Below are 17,230 nucleotides of genomic sequence, written 5' to 3' on the forward strand. Positions count from 1 at the left end.
TAATATTATTCTTGATATCACTAGAAACTCCATCAGTATCACCAGCAATGCAGCTTCATTATTATCCCATTAAAGAAGAAGAGAATGTAAAGCATTTGGAGCGCATAATTTTTCATAATTTGCCATGTCATGAATATTAATTCTCCATTACAAACGCTAGTTTACAAGACCGACCGTTCTGGCTTGTCCTTGCTTCTGAGCATGCGTGTTTGTACTTTGGACTTTTGTCCGATGGACTTGTGTAAACACACTCAGAAAATCCGACAACAAACATCTATCCATGGAAAATTTTAAAACATGCAATAGAACATTTGTTGGCGGAAAATCCAACAATTGTGCAATGGAGCGTACACACGGTTGGATTTTCCACCAACAGCCTGTCATCACACATTTCCCATCAGAAAATCCGATCGTTTGTACGAGGCTTAACAGGCAATGTTCTGGGAATTTCTCTTAGATAAAATACCTGTCCAAAATACCAAGCCATTGACTTTGATTTAAAGCAAGATAAAGGAAAACCTGCAAACATGGCCTGTTGTGGGTATTTGAGGACAGGGTTGAGAACCACTAGTGTAGAGTGTTATATTTATTTATTTCATTTTGGCTTTTATCTAGCTTTTCCAAATCAGGTGATGAGGGCTCCAAGCTTAGCAGGACTTGCATGCAAGCTCCACTTTAACTTTCACGCAGAATATTCTAAATTTATTCTGCAACGCTGCTAGATATCAGGCTTTATGACTTGTTGAATGAGTTAGAGCTAAGGAGCTTTGGGTGAAATTAAGTTGATGTCATTGCCTGTAGGTGAAAAAAAGACATTGTAAATCAGAAATTGTGTTTAAATATGAGCTTCCCATGTGTCGGAGAGAGACACCTTTCCTAGAAAACCAATCACTGTTCATTGTTCCGGTTGCATTGCCAGGTGATAAATATGTCAGCGACGCCAGTGTCTTTACACATCATCTGTACAGAGTGAAGATGAACTGGCAAAAAAACATCATTTCATCCAAACCTTTATTTTTATTTTTTTCTGACCTGAATTTGAGATTAGGATCTCAAAACACTAGCGTACAATTGACACAGGGACCTTGTAGCACTTGGGGGGGGGGGGGGGGGGGGGTCCTTGGCTCTGTTTTTCTAATACTACAAAACAGCAAGGCTACCCTTCTCTCACAAGGTCTGGACATGTATTATCAGGCACAGACTGGAGCATAAAAATATTATGTTTATGTCAAATGCAAAAAAAACATTTTAACCACTTGCTTACTGGGCACTTAATCACAGCGGCCATTTAGCGTGATCTGTGATTGGCTGTGTCCGAGGGACACGGCCAACACAGAACTTTCCCAATGCGCGCCCGACGGATGCATAGATGGACAGCGCTGGACTGAAAATCACCCGTCGCTGGATCAGATCAGCCATCGCTGGACCCCGGATGATTATCCATCGCTGGATAGCAAGAGTGGATTACCACCGCTGGAATCTTTTTTTTTTTTTAATAAAGGAATTTTTCAAAAGTGTGTTTGTCTTATTTAACCATTTTTTACACTTTCTTTGTGAAATGATAGGGGTACTTTTGTACCCCCTTACCATTTCAAATGGGGGGGGGCAGGATCTGGGGGTCCCCTTGTTAAAGGGGGCTTGCAGATTCTGATAAGCCCCCCGTAGACCCCCACAACCACCGGCCAGGGTTGTGGGGATGAGGACCTTGTCCCCATCAACATGGGGACATGGTGCTTTGAGGGGTCACAGACCCCCAAAGCATCCTCCCAATGTTGAGGGCATGTAGCCTGGTACAGTTCAGGAGGGGGGGGCGCTCTTTCGTCCCCCCTCTTTTCCTGCGGCCTGCCAGGTTGCCTGCTCGGATAAAGGGTCTGGTATGGATTTTTAGGGGGACCCCCACGTCAATTTTTTTCTAAAATTTGACGCAGGGTTCCCCTTAATATCCATACCAGACCCGACGGGCCTGGTAATTGAATTTAGGGGAACCCCACGCTTTTTTTTTATTTTTATTTTTTATCTTTTTTTATTTTTTTATTTTTTTAATACAATTTTTATTGAAAAAGAAAAAGGCACTGAAATACAGAGGTACCGAAATCTCCAACAACTGGAGGAGTAAGTTGCTAACAAAGTTTCAAAATAAACAGAAATAGAGCATGGTGCATATGAACACTCTTAGAACGACATGTCCATAAAGGCGTGTACAGAGATATAGTCGAGTAATATCAGGTCAGTAACCAAAGAGTAAAAGAGAAGGGATTTAGAAAATAAGAAGGGCCTGATATGGTTCGCAACATGGCACTATGGAGGTCTCCATCTCGGTCTGTTAAGGGGTCTGTCTGGGGGTGGAAGTTGGGACCAAAAGTGCAGAGGGTTGATTCTGCCCCAATGAGGTCTTGGAGCAAGTGGTGGGTCATTCTTGGTGTCAAACTTTCCGAGTCGCATCGGGGGGTTTCCTGATCGGATTCCATAGATAATGGTGACAGTTATGTGTTGTTGGGAATCTGTGCCGTTGAGATGTAATGGCATGTGTGCGCGCCTAAGTTGGGATGCTAGGGGACAAGAATCGGTCGAAGGTAGGGGGCAGGAGGGGGAAAAGGAAGAAAAGAAAGGAAAAAGAAAAATAAAAAGAGGGGGGGGGACAGTCAAGAGGGCTGAGGGGGTGAACATGGGTTCAGGAGAATCTTAAGTTTTCTGGGGTCCCCTTTCCCGTGACCCCCCTCAGAGCATGTTAATTGATATTTGGCTTGTCTCCTTACCCGCCTCCTAGGTACTGCAATCTCCATCTCCAGTGTATACTAGGACTTGTTGGTCAGAGTATCAGATCTATAGTTCCAAAGGTCCTTATCTGTACACGTCCGAGTAAGCGGTGGTGGTCTGAAAGTGTTTCCAACAAGCCCATTTTGTACTGAATTTTGAGGGGGTGTCCCTGGATACGTGAATCAGCTCTTCCATTTCAGCTGTTTTGTTGATTCTGGTAAACCATTCTTTAATCGAAGGAACTCTGGATGAGCCCCAGTGAACAGGGATACATTGTTTTGCCGCATTAAGCATGTGCATAGCTAGAGAGCCATGATAAACTTGTCTCAGTAAGGGCGAAAGATGGAGAAGGCATTGGGATGGGGTAAGGTTTGATGTTGTATGTGGTAATTTGGGTGGTGATTCTGCATACTTCTCTCCAGTAACTCTGTAGAAGGGGACAGGACCATCAGATGTGTACTGGCGTTCCCTTGTCTTGGTTGCACCTCCAGCAAATGTCGGTGGAGTTTGGAGCAAATTTGTGCAAGAGTGAAGGTGTACGGTACCATCTCGATTGGATTTTATAGCTGTTCTCTTGAGTGCTAACATTTAAGGAGCCTCTGTGGATGGTGTGGAAGATGGCCTCCCATTGCTCGTCACTGATTGATAAGGATAGATCTTCCTCCCACCGTTTGAATGCAGTAGTGGAGCCAGGATGCTCTTCGTCAAAGAGCAGGTTGTGAGTGAACGATATTAGGTGTCTTTGGGGGGTTGATTAAGTGCAGTTTCTCAAATGGAGTTAGTGGTCTAGAGCATTGAGAGCTCATGTTTAGAGACTGCAGGTAGTGCGCGATTAAGAGGTAGGTCCAGGGAGGGATGGGTGGTCTATCTAAGTTACTGGCGATGACTGGAGCGGGAATGAGTTTTCCTCGCTCATAGAGGTGGTATGCATTCAATCTGTCTTGTGTCCAGTTATCTGACAAAAATTCGGGAGACATGCCGGGTGGGAAGTCTGGGTTGCATTTAATTGGGGTTAAGGGTCCCGGAATCAAGGAGATTTTTGTGCGGGAACAGATCTGCTGGAAGCATTTTAGGGTTGGGTGTATGAGGGGGTGGACAGTGGCGGAGATTGGGACGTGAGTCGGTTTTATCCATGGTAAGGAGGCGAGTGGAAGGGGTGAAAAAGACGCTTCTAGTGAAACCCATTCTTTGTAGGGGTCACGAACGTTCCAGTCAACAATTCTAGTTAGATGGACCGCTCTGTAGTAATTAAGTATGTCTGGAAAGCCCAGGCCCCCAAGGTGCTTTGGGCGTGAGAGAGTCTTAATGGAAATTCTAGGTTTCCGGTTCCCCCATAGGAACCTGGAGAAGATGTCGTTATACGTTTAAAGAATGTTTGGGGGACCTGTACAGGGAAAGTTTGGAGAATATACAGCAAGCGTGGCAGGACATTCATCTTGAGAACAGCAATTCTGCCGAACCAAGAGAGAGTTTGTTTGTTCCATCGCTCGAGGTCGGCCATAAGATTGTGTAGGATGGGGAGATGGTTTTTAGTGTATAGGTCAGCTATCCTCTGTGGGATTTGGGTACCCAGGTAAGAGATAGAGTCATTCTTCCAGCGTATAGGGAAGTTTGTTTGACATTGCGTTTGGAGCGTCTCTGGGAGGGAGATGTTAAGGGCGTAAGATTTGGAGAAATTAATTTTAAGGTTGGATATGGCCTGAAATTTTTGGAATTCTGATAGGATGATTGGGATGGTGGTGATGGGTTCTGTGAGGAACATCAATATGTCGTCGGCAAATGCCGCATACTTAAACTCTTTAAGTGGGGTGTGGACGCCCTTGATGTCGCTATTTAAGGTGAGGGTCTGAAGGAGGGGTTCTAGGGTTAGAATAAACAAGAACGGGGAGAGGGGGCAACCCTGCCTTGTTCCATTTTTGATGGAGAAGGCGTCTGACAGAGTGCCGTTGACTCGCACCCGCACGGTCGGGGTGGAGTATAAGGACATGATCATGTTCATCATGTGAGGGTCAAGTCCTAAGTTAAGGAGCACCGCTTCCATGTAGTCCCACGCCACTCTGTCAAACGCCTTCTCCGCGTCTAGTGATAGAAAGAAAGCTTTCTGTTCAGATTGTGTTATCAGGTGATGGATATTAATGGATTTCAGGGTGTTGTCCCTGGCTTCGCGCCCGGGGACGAAACCCACTTGGTCGGGGGAGATGAGGGTCGGAATGAGCGGGAGGATTCTGTTGGCGAGGATTTTGGGAAATATTTTAATGTCCACATTGAGTAGGAAAATTGGCCTATAGCTGCTAGTAATTGTGGGGTCCTTATCTGGTTTGGGTATAACGGTGATATGGGCTTCTTAGATACCTCGGGGGAGAGACTTTGAGGTAGGAATGGAGTTAAAGGCCTTAAGGAAGGGCGTTTGAAGCGTCTCTGCGAACAATTTGTAGTAAGCAGAGGTCAGCCCATCAGGTCCAGGGCTCTTACCGGGCTTTAATTGTTTTATGGCTTGAAGCCATTCTGACGTCGAGATTGGTGCTTCCAACGAGTGGAGGGTGTCAGAGGAAACTTTCTTAAGAGGAAGTTTGGCAAGGTATGCTTGAATGTCATTCAGACGTTTTTGGGGGTCTGGAGAATGCGGGCATTCGGAGTCAAGGTTGTAAAGGGAAGTGTAGTATTTTTCAAATTCCCTGGCTATATCTGCGTTCGTTTCGCGGATGGAGCCTGCAGGGGAGTGTATATGGTGGATTGTTTGTTTAGCTTTTTTTGATCGCAATGCTTGTGCTAATAAGTGGCCTGACTTGTTCCCATGTTCGTAAAAGAGTTTCTGGGAAAGGGCGAATTTCCTTCTTGTTTGGTAGCCTAGTACTTCTTGGATCTGGGTACGAGTGTCCATCAATTCAGCATGGGTATCTACCGCTAAGGTTTTCTTGTGTTTTGTTTCAAGGGATCTGAGTTTCGAGAATAGGCCTGCCAGTGTGGCAGCTCTCTCTTTCTTGAGCGCGGCTGCAAGGGAGATAAATTTGCCCTTTACTACACATTTATGAGCCTCCCATTGCGTAAGAGGGGAGATGTCTGGTGTGTTATTTTCTAAGAAGTAGTGGGACAGACAGTCCCAGACCTCCTTTTCTCTAGACTTGTCCGTTAGAATACTTGCATCTAGTCTCCAGAAATTGGCTCGGTCAAGCATTTCAGGGAAGGTGAAGAGGGTTGTGATGGGGTGATATTTAGAGATCGTCATAGGTTCAACAGAGGCCTTGGTTAAATAATGTAGGTCCTGCTGGGAAACCATGAGGTAGTCAATAGGAGAGTATCTATTGTGGGGGGCAGAGAAAAAGGTGAAATCTTTGTCTCTGGGGTGTAGCGTTCGCCACGTGTCGTGAAGCAATAGTTCTTGGAGGCTTTTTTTGATTTGTTTAATTGCTCGAAATGTTAAGCTGGAGGTCCCTGAGGAGGTGTCCATTAGAGGATCTAAGGGGGCGTTGAAGTCGCCACCAAGGATCAGCATCCCTTCGGTAAAAGAGCTCAGTTGGTTCGTTACCCTCCGGAAGAAAGGTACTTGGGAGGTGTTAGGGCTGTATATGTTTGCTAGTGTAATCTTTCTGTTTTTGAACGTTCCCTTGATAAGCAAGAATCTCCCGTTATCATCTGCTAGGGTGTCTACAGTTTGGAAGTCAAAGTGCTTGGAGAGAAGCATGGAGACTCCTTTGCATTTAGAAGTGGGGCATGTTGTGTGGAATTCCATGGGGAAGTCATGATTTGACAGTTTGGGGGTAGATTTAGAGCAGAAATGGGTTTCCTGAAGGAAGACTACATCTGCCTTCAGTTTTTGCATCATTAACAGCGTTTGGTGACGTTTCTCTGGGGTGTTTAAGCCCTTGGCGTTTAAGGAAACAAGCTTCAAGGACAAGTCCATGTAGCTTTGTAACAGAGGGGGCATTTTGTCGGAGGTCAGAGGGGAGGATTACTTACAATGCTTGTCACTGGCAGTGAAGGGGGTAACACTAGGGGCAATCAAGGGGTTAATTGTGTTCCCTAATGTGTGTTCTAACTGAAGGGGGGGGGCTGACTAGGGGAGATGACAGATCGCTGTTCATGCTTTGTATGAACAGACGATCTGTCACTTCTCCCCTCAGAGAACCAGGATCCTCTGACGTGGTGCTTCCTGCCAGCTAGAAAAGGACTCTGCTACCTGTAGTCCCACCTGCACATCCCAGAGATGTACCCAACGTCATTTACTTCCATGTGAGTGGATATTGCTTTTTAAATAAAGTGTTTTTGATATATACTCAGAAGCGCCCCTCTCCTTGTTTCTCCCCGTGATTGGTCATCACAGCAATCACATGGTACTATGTACAGTGCTGAGTCCTTCCCTTCCTCTTACAACAGTATGCAGAAAGATGGAGCCAGCAACACTGTAATCCATATGTGTATTTATTGACTATGTACTGAATTCTACGACTAAGGCTCCTTTGTATTATTTTCACTCTTATGTAGTCAATAAATAAGCATATGGATTACAGGATTGCGGGCTCCATCATTCTGCATATCCTGTTCTGGTGTGAATGGAGACACAGTAAATTAGTAAATTAACCCCTACCGTTCCTTATTCTGCCCATCTGAACATTAACCTCTTCATCTCCATCCTGCCACTGTATGTGACCAGTACATTAACCCCTTCACTGCCTCCTTCACCTGTGTATGACTTGTACCTGAATGTATCAAGTGCAACATTCTCAGATGGGGTGTCTACTTTACAGAGAAAATGGCTATTTCAGGGGTTTTCGTATTATTCTGGCATTTTTATTTTAACGTTTGCCAACCAGCCACCGCAGTTTTTCTGCGGCAGAATGGCATGGGCAGGCGAATCGCCGTTATGTTACGTCGGTTCCTAAGGCGGCCACTAGGGGCGCGCGCGCACGCGCCCACTGCTCGCTCCCGGAGCTAATTCGAGTGCCCTCATCATCCCTGGGATCTGATGTGCTGCTTCCTGCCAGCTAGAAAAGGACTCTCTGCTACCTGTAGTCCCACCTGCTCAGCTCAGGGATGTACCCAGCGTCATTTACTGTACTTCCATGTGAGTGGATATTGCTTTTTCAAAAAGTGTTTTTGATATATACTCAAAGGCACCCCTCTCCTTGTTTCTCTCCTAGCTCTAGTGGAATTTGCTTCTTGTTTTCTCTGGTTGCAGCCCTGACAGACTCAAATAATCTTTCTTACCAGATCCCTACCTGTTGGACTATTATGGACCCTACATGAGTAATATCGAGGTATCTGAGCATTGTGCCTTTTTACTTGTTAAACGTGATGACCAATCACAGCAATCACATGGTACCCAGCCCCTCAGATCAGCTGGGTACAGAGTCTCTGGGTACCCAGCAGTTTCATTGCTGCTGGGCACTCAGTAATCCCCTGGGGAATTGGCCACCCAACAGCTATTCATCCAGTGCCATTTATAAATGGCAATGGGTAAATAAAAGGCCACCGATCCGCCGTTGAAAAATATATATCGATACATAAGTGGTTAATGTTATAGGCACCCTCAGTGACCAATAAGCAGGCTTCTTTCCTTCATCTGTTGGAAGGGGAAGGGGAGGGATCAGCACTGTAAATAGTACCATGTGACTGCTGTGATGACTAATCACAGCAATCACTTGGTACCCAGGCCCTCAGATCGGCTGGGTACAGATTCTCTGGGTACCCAGCAGTTTCATTGCTGCTGGGCACACAGTTATCCCCTGGTGGAATGGCTGCCATTTATAAACGGCAATGAGTAAATAAAAAGCCACGATCCGCCGTTGAAAACCGTACATATATACATAAGTGATTAATGTTATAGGCACCCTCAGTGACCATTAAGGAGGCTTCAAAGGCAGGAGAGAAACAGGATCCACCTCCCCTTTTACAGATATGCCCCGTACACACGATCGGACTTTCCAACAACAAAACCATGGTATTTTGTTCAAAGGTTGTTGGCTCCAACTTGTCTTGCATACACACGGTCACACAAATGTTGGCCAACAATTACGAACGTAGTGACATACAAGATGTACGGCGAGCCGTTAAAAAGGAAGTTCAATAGGCATGTGATATATTTCCTTACAAACGCTAGTTTTACAAGACTGAGTGCTTCTGGCTCGTACTTGATTCCGAGCATGCGTGGACTTTTATGCGACGGACTTGTGTACAAACGATCGTAAAGTCCGCCAACAAAAACTTGTTGGCGGAAAATCTGAGAACCTGCTAGCCAACATTTGTTGGTGGAAATTCCAACAACAAATGTTTGATGGAGCATACACACGGTTGGAATTTTCACCAACAAGCTCACATCCAACATTTGTTGTCGGGAAATCCGATCGTTTGTACAGGGCAAAAGAGTTACATTTTGTAATTATTGGTTCCATTTATTTGCTAATCCCTTCTAGTGTTCTCTAGAATTATTATCTAGGAATAGTATGTCATTCCTATGCCCCTTAATTCCATCTAGTGGCCATAATGTAGTATTTTACTACTACCAATAACATTGGTTCAGAAGAGAAAACAGCCCAATGAACATGAGCCTAATGTTTTTATTTTAAGAAAGTTTTACAGAAACTGTGAACGAGCAAAGTGATAAACTATCACAGCATCACAAAGCCCTTCTAAAAAGCTGGCAGAGCAGTGCCCACGTTTAATGAAGGATTGAAAACAGTAAAGCAGTCTTAACAGGCCGCCAACGCTTCCCAAGTACCAGTATACAAGTAAAAAGTGGTGTTTCCCCGCTGTGCATGCCTATAGTCTCAGTCAGTTCTTGCTGTGAAATAACGAGAACTGTTAGCAGTTGTATTCTTGTTAATGTTTAGCTGAAGCTGTTGTTTAGCACTTCTTTACAGTCCTCCCATTGCTGCAGCTCTGCTCCGACATGTTGGGTCCTTTGCCATTTGGCAACCCAAAAGGAAGAAAGGATGAAGAGGAGACTATTCGAGCCATCTCGTTGCACATCTCATCAATCTGTGAACCGGTCCTCTTGTCCTATCCTCCAGTTATGCCCCCTACACATAAAGGCAAGAGAAGGAATGTAGTCTTGCTGATGGCCCATTCACATTTCTCCATCCCTCCATTTCTCCATCTACCCCCCCCCCCCCCCCCTTCATGACTGGGCCATTTTTTTTTCGATACTGTGTTACTTTAACTGATAATTGCATGGTCGTGCGACACTACCTAAATAAATTTGTTGTGCTTTTTTCAGACAAATAGAGCTTTCTATTGGTGGTATTTGATCACTTCTGCTGTTTTTATTTTTTGTGCTATAAACAAAAAAAGACTGACAATTTTTGAAAAAAAAAAAAAAAACATTTTTTACTTTCCGCTATAAAATGTATCCCAAAAAATTTAATTTCTTCAAAAGTTTAGGCCAATATATATTCTGCTACATATTTCAGACAAAAAAATCCAAATAAGTGTAAGTTGATTGGTTTGGGCAAAAGTTATAGCGTCTACAAACTATTGGATATTTTTATTTATTTATTTAATTTTTTTTTTTTTACTAGTAATGGTGGTGATCAACGGGACTATGATATTGCGATGGACAACCAGGACATTAAAGGGGTTGTAAATGTTCGTGTTTTCTGCACCTTAATGCCCTTAGCCCCCGTTTTACTTACTTGAGCCCCATCATCATCTTCGGTGGGGACACTCTGTCCTTCTCTCCACAAAGTCCCAGCTTTGATTGGATAGATTGATAGCAGCACAGGCATTGGCTCCTGCTGCTGTCAATCAAATCCAATGACCCGGGCGGGGGGCGGGCCGAGTCATACATTTGGCCTCTATGGACACCGAATTAATAACTTGGGAGTGCGCCTGCAAGGTAACCCCCCGGGAGAACACTTCTCCTAGAGGGTTATCCAATGCAGGAAGGAACCACGAGAGCCACCTGGGGACCCCAGAAGAGGTTGTTCGGGGCCACGCTATGCAAAATGAGCTACACAATGGAGGTACGTATTATATGTTTGTTATTTAAAAAACAAAACAAAAAAAAAGCTTTATTATCACTTTAATTGACACTTTTGACACTTTTCAGGGACCAGTAATACAGTGATCAGTGCAAATAAATATGCACCGTCACTGTACTAATGACACTGGCTGGGAAAGGGTTAACATCAGGGGCGATGAAAGGGTTAACTGTGTGCCTAGGTTGTGCTTACTCACTGTGGGGGAGGTGCTTTGACTAGGGGAAGGCAAAAGATCCGTACTCCTGCTTTTGCAGAGACACAGGATCAATACCTCCCCTTCTGACAGAACGACTATCTGCCTTGTATATAGAGGCAGATTGTAGTTCTGCCTGTGTCCTTTGTAATCGGTGCGTGTTGGTGGACATCGAGTCCGCGGTACACGCAGCTGGGCTCGTGATGTGTGTGATCACAGACCTGGAAGTGTCAGATCACGTAATTCAGACTTACCCTCTGACAGTTTATATGTGCATGGACTCATAGGGTAACATGGATGGGCATTTAGAAGCAGTTAAAAAAAAAAAACATCAGACGCCCCTAACAGCAGTTGTAAAAACCTCCTGTGTGTATAAGCCCTAAAAGAGAAGTATGGCCAAATATTTGTTTGCTCTACTCCCCTTTAGGGTCACAGGAGTGCACTTACTTTTGTTCTCATGTGGCCCATTGTCCTCCGATAGTGGGCGATTGCCTGCTATCACTTAATAGAGGAGAGCCACGCCAGGCTCAAGAATGATCCCGTTTGCACAGGATGTCCCATGGTGTGGCGATTGCAGATCACGTACAGTACCTAAGAGAGCCACCGATGGATCAAGTTGTAAAGTAGTATCAAACATTGTAGAGAGAATATTCAATATTTTTGACCAAAAGGTCTGGGCTATGGGACAAGTCCACCAAATGTGTAGATGTGTACCTGGGTCACTACAGCCTCGAAAACATTGAGGGGGGTATTGGGTAAGGAATTTTGATATTTGTGCTGGCACTAGGTACCACCTGGTAAGAACTTTATAATTTGTTTCAAGGGCTACTATGTTTGGTGTGGCGGATTTTGTATTTTGCCAGATTTGTGCCCAATCTAATGTGTCTAGAGGAAGATTTAAATCAGCCTCCCATTTAGAAGTATAAGATGAGGGATAGGAGGTTGTATGTGAAAGCAGTTTTGCATATAGGTCTGAGATAAGTCCTCGTCTGTGTGGATCTGATATACAAGCTCGTTCAAAGGTAGCATAGTTTGGAGTTGACAAGTTTGTGGGGGCATTTTGGGACAAAACATTTTTAATTTGTAAATATCTAAATGTTTCATTATTAGGTATATTGTGAGATTTGTTTAGTGTTGGGAATGTTATGATTTTCTCAGATTCGTAGAAGTGATGTATTCATGTAAGACCCAAATTTATCCAGGCCATGAAGGAGGAAGGTAAAGTCCAAGCTGGGTAGATGGAGGCATTGTGTAAAAAGGAGAGGAGTGGGTTAAGTGGAGATTAGAGACCAAACCGGGATTTGAGTCTATCCCAAATGGAGAGGCTATGTTTTGTGACTGGATTTGTTATTGATCGACGTTGGGATGATGAAAGCCATAATAGATTTGATGTGGAAAGAGGATCACAGTCCACCGATTCTATTGCTACCCAAAGAGGAACTTCTTTTGTGGCATGGTACTTAGCTATTTGTGCTAATTGTGAAGCATAATACTATTTCGAGAAGTTAGGAACACTTAGGCCTCCACGGATTCAGGGCATAAATGGGGTAGGTTGTGGTTTAAGCTTACCCCAAACAAATTGGGCTGATTTGCGCTGCAGTATACAGAATAAATGAGCAGGAACATGTATAGGGAGAACTCGGAACAGGCATAACATTTTAGGTAGTATTGACATTTTAACCACAGTGATTCTACCCATCCATGCTTTACCAACTGTAAAGAAGACCATTTTTTCATTAAGGCAGTTAGTTGAGTTAGCATGGGTGGATAATTTGCAGAGTATAAGTCAGCTGGATTAGCAGTTAATGAGATCCCTAAGTATGATATATGTTTTGTCGACCATTTAAATGGAAGGGAGTCTTGTAATTGTTTTTGTAATTCAGGTGATAATGAAATATTTAGGGCTGAGGGGCGTGTCCGAAAGCCGATCCGAATGGTAGCTTAGCCCCCTAGCTCTCCCGCCAGCCATCGCATCTTAGCGCCTACGGGGACCATCCGCCGCCATCCGATGGGTAGATCCAGGGCTACCCGCTCCTCAACCACCAGGTGATCCTCCGCCGCCCCCCCGGGCCCCGCAACTGACCTCCGTACTTTTTTTTTGCCCACGGAGCTCCCGGACAGCGGCCTTCCCAAGGTGGCGCCGGCTGCGGCCTCCGCGTCCTCCCAGGCATCATCTCCGGGCCGCAGCCAGCCGCACAGCCACCAATCCGACCACGCAGGGGACCGATCACCCCAGGAGACAACCGCGACCCATGATGCCTTTGGTGCGGTGAGTGAGCCCCGGGCCCTGGCTGCACAGCGGGCCGCCCAGCTAGGCCCGAGGCCTACCGCGCCGCCCCCCCTCCACCGGAGCACTCTCCCTTCACTGCCAGGCCCGCAGGCTGTGCAGGGAGGCCAGCATCCACCTTGCCTGGAGCACCACCCCCCTCTCCACGCAGCCTTAGACTGGGCAACAGACCGAGTGGATCTCAGTGGGGAGGATCTAAGCAGGGAGGCAATGGGACTGGACCCGGATAGTCCACGGGGGGGTTCCCCTCCTCCACCTGATATGCAGTGCACTGAAGCACTCCCCAGGCTGCTCCGGGCAGCGTCGGACCCCTTTCTCCCAGCCACATCCTTGAGATCACCCTCCTCCCTGGACAGTGTGGACTTTCCTGCCCTGCCCCCCCCCCTGGGGAGCCGATGTCTTGGTTATACCGGGGGCCCGGGGGGGTGAGTGGACCCCACCAGGACCTAGGCGCCCGGTCGCCGCCGCCTAAGGCCCAAAAACTGAACCCATCGCGGGCTTCCAGCCCCCTGCATCCCCAGGGTGGACCCCCGACCTCCTCTGCGCACTCTGTGGCCCATACGAGACTGTCTTCGCAGGTGGAGGGGGTCGGAGCCGACTATCCCCTCCTGCCCCCACAGCTACACGGCCGGGGGTGTGGGACTTAGCCAATGGGCCCGATTCCCCCACATGTGTTGACGGGCCTGAGGGTTTCGGTCCTCTGCCACCCCGCTTACACCCAGCCCGGGGCGATCTTGGGGAACTCTGTCCCCCACCTCTCCACCCACAGTGACAACAATACTTGCAAGCGATACCCACTAAAGAGGACTTTAAGCAATTGATCGAAGATGTTAAATCCACGTGCAGATCGGAAATACAAATGCTCCACTCCTGCTATAAACACCTGGCGGATCGGGTGTAAATGGCCGAGGAGGAGATTCAGGAGACCAAGATAGCGATCCACAGGACCCAAATTCAAGGGGCCGATCATCGAATGTTATTGAGAGACATGCAACGCCACGTGGAGGACTTGGATAATAGGGGGCACAGGCATAACATCAGGGTGCGAGGGATCCCAGAGGCAGATGGTCCGGGGGATGTACAGATTATTCTGCAGGAAGTATTTAACAACCTCCTAGGGGAACCCACCACCAAGTTTATCAAAATGGACCAAGCCCACAGGGCTCTGCGCCCCAAGAATACTAACTCCGCCCCCAGAGACATTATCTGTAGAATTAACTCATTCCACCTTAAATAGGACATCATGCGGCAGGCCCACCTGGCCCGGGCGGTGACCTTTCGAGACACTCCAGTACAACTTTTCCCGGACCTCTCCTGGATTACGTTACAAAAATGCAGACTCCTTCAGCCGCTTCTTCGCACCCTGCAGGAGGCCAACATTCCCTATCGCTGAGGTTTCCCGTTCAGTCTCACAGCCAAGCATCAAGGCAAGTCGGCCTCTCTGCGCTACCCGGAAGACCTACACAACTTCTGTGAGGAGCAGGGAGTCCGTCCGCCCCAGCTTCCGGACTGGGACCTCGTGGCTACCCCGCCTGCACTCCCCATGCTGTGGCAGAAGGTCCCTCCTCGGCAACGATCCAGAAACCGGGAGGCACCCAAAAAGTCGACTGATGCATCCAGCCTTGCTACTTTGTCCCTTTCCTTTCTTACTTGTTGCTCCCCTCCGCCCTTGAGGCCATAGGGAGAAATGTTAATTTTCCTCTTGAAATAGCCGGTGGACTGGCACCTGGACGCTACGCTGCTACTGGTCCCCATTGATTCCCTCCCCCCCCCCCCCCGGTGCCTTCGCATTGACTTCCTGCTGTTAAGCTGGCATATGGGAGACCCGAGAGAGTGGGTTCTTTTCCATCCTCACACCACCCCCTCCTCCCCGGGTACGCTGGTGGTGTACCCGGGGCCCTAGGTTCCTCATTTTGTTTACTCTTGGAAAACATGTTTTCCTTTTTTGGTTCTCCTTAACCCAAGCTCACTTGTTCCTTTTGCAATCCCGAATGTGGAGAACAGGACTCCCATGTGGCTGTCCGATCCGGCCCTCGGGCTCGGCGTCTGGCGGCCCCCTGGGAATCCGTGTAGACCTGAGTGATTTGCCCACTCATGGTCCAGTTATGTTGTGCATTTTGCTGTGTTACAAATGTGTGCTCGATATTTGTTTTCTTATTTGCTGCTCTAACCTTTTACTTTTTTCTCTTCCTACCCTCCTCCCCTCTTCCTCCTCCCTCTGTCACCACGTTCCAGTCTGTAGGTTCTTGGGACGTAGCTATTGGTTCCTCCCACCGGGGCGTGCACCTTCCTGGCTCCTGGCAGTCATCACTGGACGTCGCTGTTGGGTAAGACATCATCTACTCCCCCCTCCCCCATGACTTGACTGATGGCTAAGATTTTATCCCTGAATGTCCATGGCCTCAATTCCAACAGGAAACGGCATCTGGCACTGAGGGAATTTAGGCAGTCGGGAGCTGACATTATCCTCGTCCAGGAGACGCATTTCGATAAGGGGGGTTCCTTTGCCTTCGCCTCCAGATATTTCCCACTAGCTTATTTATCCTCGGGGTCTCATAAGAGTGCGGGGGTGGCTATTCTGATTCGACACGGAGATCCATTTACGTACCTTGATCACTACAGCGATCCCTGGGGTGGCTTCCTGATACTTAAGGGTAGGTGGCAGTCTCAACTGATAACACTATGTGCCCTATATGCCCCGAATGTCCATTAGCACACTTTTGTCTCCAGAGTCCTGTCACGCTTATTTAAAACTGACCACAATTATCTGGTGGTGGGGGGCGGAGATTTTAATCTGGCTCACTCGAATGCTGCAGACCGCCTGGCGGCGACACCCCGACCGCCTTCGGCCAAAGCCCTCAGGGATTCGAAGCTCTTTCGTCAAATTACCCGATGTTATGCACTCTTTGACGCATGGAGGGCTCTCCATCCGGTGGACCGGCAGTACATGTACTACTCGGCTCCCCACCGGATGCACTCTCGCATCGACAATTTTTTTATTAACAATGCTACATTGAGAGTGGCCGGACCACGGTCCGATCCTACTAACCCTGGACCTGGGTTCCCCAGTGGTCAGGCCCTACAATTGGAAAATGAACACCTTCCTCCTACAACACCTCCCCTCCCAATCAGAACTAGTTTCGACCCTGACCCACTACTTTACCGAAAACGCCACTCCGGATGTTACTCTACCCACCCTATGGGAAGCCCACAAAGCAGTCATACTCAGTAAATGCATGGCACTTTCCTCAGCCATGAAGAGGGACATAGCGGCCACCAAATTGCACACAGAAGGAGAGCTCAGACACCTGGAACAGAAATTGCAAACCTCCCCATCCCTGCGACTCCTTAAAAAAATAACGAATCTCTGTATGACGCTCCGTGACTTAGCGCTCCACCGTGTGGAAAAGGCTCTCCTTCGGATAAAACAGACGTACTACGACAGGGGTAATAAAGCACATTCCCTTCTAGCGCGGAAACTTAGAGACAAAACCCTTCTGTCTACCCCACACCAGATCAAAACTAAAGCCAACCAGATGGTCTCCCACCCCAAAGAGGTTGTTGACACCTTTGCGGAATTTTATGCGGAGCTCTATAATAATCCTGGTAACCCCAGCGACCCCCTACCGGTGGAGCTCTCCAATCGTATGCGGCAATATCTGTCAGAAAGAGGCATACCTCGTGTTCGAGAGTCGGATCTAGCCTCTTTAAACAAGCCCATTACAGAGGAAGAGGTAGAACTGACCATCAAGTCCCTCCCTTCGCATAAATCCCCAGGCCCGGGCGGTCTACCCTACGAATACTATAAAGCGTTTTTGCCTCTCCTGTTGCCGCACATGAGTAGACTCTTCAATGCCTTCTTACAGACCACCCCTGTCCCCTCGGATATGCAACATTCCTTCCTAACCCTGATCCCCAAGCCAGATAAGGACCCTATCCTGTGTGCCAACTAGGGATGAGCCGAACACCCCCCCCCCCCCGGTTCGGTTCGCACCAGAACTTTCGAATGGACCCCAA

The sequence above is a fragment of the Lithobates pipiens genome, unplaced genomic scaffold, assembly GCF_037356315.1.
Source record: "Lithobates pipiens isolate NorthernLeopardFrog02 unplaced genomic scaffold, aLitPip1_a1.2 Scaffold_13, whole genome shotgun sequence".
Lineage (NCBI taxonomy): Eukaryota > Metazoa > Chordata > Amphibia > Anura > Ranidae > Lithobates > Lithobates pipiens.